The sequence below is a fragment of the Aulonocara sp. 'chitande type north' Nkhata Bay genome, linkage group LG20 (genome assembly GCF_057382095.1).
Source record: "Aulonocara sp. 'chitande type north' Nkhata Bay isolate Kocher_YH1m ecotype deep benthic linkage group LG20, A_spYH_male_GT1.1, whole genome shotgun sequence".
NCBI lineage: Eukaryota > Metazoa > Chordata > Actinopteri > Cichliformes > Cichlidae > Aulonocara > Aulonocara sp. 'chitande type north' Nkhata Bay.
Window position 1 is genome coordinate 24,349,005 of NC_141363.1, and position 5,032 is coordinate 24,354,036.

General features: G+C 38.1%; 1 long non-coding RNA gene across 1 annotated transcript; it reads left to right on the plus strand.

Annotated features, from left to right (window-relative positions):
• The first annotated feature begins 612 nt into the window (after positions 1–612).
• On the plus strand, positions 613–2,761 carry LOC147305664 (uncharacterized). The gene is made up of 3 exons (XR_015126687.1): positions 613–719; positions 2,310–2,345; positions 2,684–2,761. It is a non-coding gene; the product is annotated as an uncharacterized LOC147305664 (long non-coding RNA).
• The last annotated feature ends 2,271 nt before the right edge of the window (positions 2,762–5,032 follow it).

A 5,032-nucleotide genomic window follows, 5' to 3' on the forward strand; every position in this document is an offset into this window, starting at 1 on the left:
AGTCCTTAAAAATACAATTTAAAGTTGCTTCTTTACGAAGTTGTCTTTTACATGTAGACATATCACTGATTCATCCCTTCCGTCAGTCTTCTCCTGCTTGAATCATTCACAGATTCGTTTTAAGTGGTTTAAAAAAAATTGGAAGATCCTCAGAAAGCCTGTAGAAGTTTTCCCCAAGCCCACTTAAAAATACAAGAAAGTCTCACTCCTTAAAAACAACATTAAGAAACAATGGATGGCTGGAGAGTTTTTCAAAGCACTGTTGATGCAGTGTTTTTACTACGCAGTGAGATAACGTTGCGTCGCATATTAGGCCAATTTTTCCAGAATAAACAGCTGCGTGAGCTTGGAAATTCTTATTAATCATATATTCAACATATCAATGTCCTCTTACTTCGTATTTAAACCGGAAGTTTCCCGAAAGGACTCTTCTCCCTTCGCCCGTATCGACTTCCGCCCCGTGCCTGTTTGTAAACATGCGTCAAGACCACGTGATCCTGTCGACGTATTTCAGAGCCCCGTCCAATCAGAAAACGGGGGTGTGTGCGAGTGGGCGTGGTTGAATTCTGTTGCTGTGAAAATGTCTATGGACTACGGGTTTTCATTAGGGCAAGGGACCACTCTGGAGCCAATGTTAACCAAGAGGTTGATGGGAGGTTATATCAGCGACGAAGAAGCAGTTATAGTGAACCGGAGAGGTTGCGAAAGAGTCGCTGTCGGTAAGCAGCCTCATCATCAGATCTTCAGGAAGAAACTGTTTATTTACATCTACCGGCTGCTCCTATGAGTCATGTAACATAATCTGTATGTATATAGGCTATAGTGCCCCTACTCTGGGTGATGAGCTGTTTTAGTGATGTTTACTAACGTTCTTCGTTTGTTTGGGGGGGGGGGTTTCTGTGTTATATAATTGTACTAGCGTTGAGCTTTGCTTATTTAAAACTACAGCTAATCGTAAAACAGTTGCTATGTTTCGTTTTATTAAAGGCCGATTAAAAATTACGCATGATCGTGATATGATTATTATAGTGCAGTGCGCAGTTTCCAGGGTTGCTTCCCAACGTTACCCGGAAATAATTTAGAAAAAAAAAAGAAAAAGTATTTGTTACAAACTGTTCCCTTATAAAACATGTCTGTGCGCATTTGTGGCTCATTTTCTTCGGAGACAGTGAGAGGGGCAGAGTTGGGTGGGAAGGTGTGCTGGATGCTTACTGCAGGAGGATGTTGCGCACTTCAATTTACCCCCGGAGTGAGTGGTCCGTGCATCCATGCGGTACTGCGTAATAATTTGTTTTCGAGAAAGATGTTGATAACGTGTTTGTTTATGACTTTTAGTTTGTCATTTCGGGTGCAGAATTTAAATTATTGAAATTTAGGACGTGTAGTCATGTGCATGAGTGTCTTGATTGAGTAAGTTTAAAATTAAGTTACAACACGGAGTAAAACTAGTTTACCTTGAAAACTGTAATTCATAATAGGTAAACCATAGAGAAGCTACTACTCCTCCAGTCACTTTGCGTGATATACTGACTTTGAATTGTGTTATGATTGCACCTGTCAGAGTGCGTCACGCTAATATAGCACAATTTATTCTTAACATGTTTAAACTGTCATGTTGAAAGTAATAGAAAATAAACAATAAAATATGACAAAACTTAAAATTATGTAAGATGTTTTTTTTTTCTTCCGCTGTTCATGAGCAAAATTACATCCTTGAGTTACTAATTTCAAAACTTGCTCCCGATTTATTTCTAAAGGCTCATTTTTTGTTGTTTGTTGATGTTTATTGTGTGCCCTGTTGTTCCAGTGCCTTGACTCAGCTCCATCCATCCAGAGGTTTCTGTCATACGCACTTTTTATTCCTGATGTAAACAAACCGTCAGAGGGCAATACCTTCGATCACCAAAAGATGGCGTATTTATGCAGGGTTACAGAACAGTTTGTTCTGAAGCAAGAAAGTTCTCTAAACACTGTTCTTGGAATGAGTCAGATATTGGGAAGCATTGATGCAACACTACAGATTGAGGGTGAAACAGCAGCTTGCGCATCTAAATGAGGGGTAACGAATGTATTTTTCATTCATTTTTGTGCCTGGTAATGTTAGAAACCTCCAAATGACTGCAATCCTTTTAACAACTCGAGTTGCTGACGTCTTCAAATGCACATTAAGAGACCATTTTCAGGGTTGAGATTGAAATGCTATAGGAATGTTTCTGGAATTTAACGTAGTTAAAATAGACGACATAGTTCAACGTAGAAATAAAAAATGCTTAACCTCTCAGCTGATATTGCTGTTTATCTTTTCACAGAGCAAAAGTAGAGACACGCTCAACTTCCCTTGAAAGGTGAGAACCAGCACACTTCTCAGAAAACCAGGTCAGCCAAGTTTTTTGTAGAACAAATGGCAGAACAGAGCAGTAGTCCATTGTTTTTATCAAATGTTATCCAAAAGTCAAGTATCTGTGTGATATTTGCAATATTTTTGAAGGTTGTTAAGTCAAGGGTGTGGCCAGTAGTTGGTGATTATACCTACAAACAACATGTCACATTTTAACATGTAATATGTTACTTTTTGTTACCCTACTTTATCGTTTTTAGATATATAAAACTACGGACCTTTAAATAATATTTTTGTTCTAGATCATATCATATTTTTATCTATCCATCTGACATGGTTTTTTAGGAGCTTCTTCCGATGGCAAAGCTCTGCCAGATGTCTCTTCATGATACAGCGACTGATGCTTAACACTTCTGAGAGGCAACTTGAAACCAGGTAATAAAAGGTAACAACTGTTTTGTTTTACTTAAGACAACATAGATTTTAGACTTTTTCTTTTTTAGCCTGAGATCAAAAATATGCGCAGCTGCATTCAGGATTTTTATTCTTTGTTCCCATTGCAGCCAGAAAACAATATCAATGGAGCTGACTGGGCACCTTTCCAAGGGAGAGATTAAGGTTTAGGAAGTGGAACAGGCATGGCTGATAGATGACATGGCTAAAATTAACACACTACCCACTGGATGAGGAGAATAAATAGCTGACAGGAAGGACCAACACTTTAAAAGCATGTACCCTTAAAGTCACATAATATAACTGTCAGCACAACCATTGTCACACTAAAACTTCCTGTTCCTGTTAGAGGGCTACAGATTGGACCCTTTAGCATTTCCCAAGTTATCAAAAATGCTGGAATATCTAGAAAGATTGGAAATGAATGAAATTATTTCATTTTATTCAATTTTAGAAAGTTTATGTTTTGTAGATGGCCAAGTTTAGAAATACCTGCAACTTAAAGTAAAAAAAATACTGCATCTTAAAGTAGTAGGTTAACTTAACATAAAGTGTTGCACTTAATAGCGTAAAGCTCAACGTGAAAAATATACTTCTTAGTCTTTTTCTAGTTATTTTGCAAGAGATGCACAGGACATCTTCATCCTAGAGGAGCAGATAGACCTCAATCCTCTGATCAATACCCTCTACTTCTACCGGTCTGCACGGAGCAAACATGCTTTGATCCCTCGGATCCCTTACATTTCCCATATAGCTCGAGGGTGAAAGCTGATTCTTTTAGCAATGCTCTTCTTTCTCAATCCTGTAAGGTGAAGCTGTGGGCTCTGTGTTCTTGGGCTCCAGTGGGGAATTAGGACATCACGAGCTACAAGTGCTTTAGGGAAGAAAATTTACAGCCACATGAAATGCTGGAAATCTACACTTGCAACTGGAGAATAATGGAAAATTTAAGGCATAAAAATAGAGAGCTTAGTTTGTGCTTCAGAGGCTCAATGAAGCCTTTGAACTCACTGTAAACCTAAAAGGTTTAGGAGATCAGTGTGACCGGACTGCAGTAGAAAAAATATTCTCAAAACATAGTTGACATCCACTTCAGCACTTGAGTACAAACTTGCAGTTATAATGTTAGGCTTAAACATTTTCCTCCGTGTTTTTAAAAATGATGAATTATTAATCAAAGCACTAGTTCAGTGTTAACATTGCCGTGTATCTCTAATATAAATAGGTGTGGTGGTGAAATGACAAGCAAACTTTATTTGGCTTTCGGTAGCTGAGACAAAGCTTTTGTTTCAGTTTAGTTTATAAAGGGCACTTTATGCTTCTGAAATGTGAACAGACCTAATAGGGACAGATGAGCTCATAAAAGGGACAGAACCAGGCTTGTTCCTCTTGTCGCCCTGCCCGGACGCTGCTTCCTGTATTGTTTGCATAGATTCAAATATCATTTTTGTTACGCTTAGCTTTCTTCAGACTAATTTTGTATATTGACACTGTGAATACATTCACCTAGTCTGTATATAGATTTATAGTTCGTATCTAATAATATACTCCGTCTGTTTTTATCTCTTTCCACAGACCATTGCGTGAATTTGTCGTATCGTCCGCAGTCGGTAGGAATAGCAGTTGTAGTGTTCACAAGGTACCATACTGTAGTTCAGGTAAAGTGTCGTGTCTAATGGAATATTAACAGATTGTCTGGAGTCGTTTCATAAGGTAAACAGAATGATTTTAATGGTTATTGTTTTTAACTTTCTCTTTTTATCCTCCTGCAGTGCCAATGTCTCATTTATATTAGAAATGAAGAAACATCTGTTCGAGGTATGTGAACAATCACACAATCTGCAACCCGAATTCTTAAAATAAACTCAGCTAATGTTTTACTGAATCAAAGCAGACTATTTATAAATCAGGAATCGCAGTCCTTTTAAGGACATCTAACGTAGTACCCATGTTTAGATCTTATATTTTAAAGTGTAATCACTTTAAAGTATAAGCTTACATTCTTTTTCACAATATACATGAAACGGTTAACAGCACAGTGCCCTGTGTGTCCTTTAGGGCAGCACTGAGGTTGAGAGCACTGAAAGAGGAAGTATATGTTGTAGGGCTATTCACGGTCTTGATGTGTCAGAGTCAGGATGTGATGGTCAGTCACTTTGCACTACATATATTTTTCCTTCTCTAATCTGGACCTTGGCGACTGAATGCGGAACCATATGCATTCTACAACCTGTACAATGA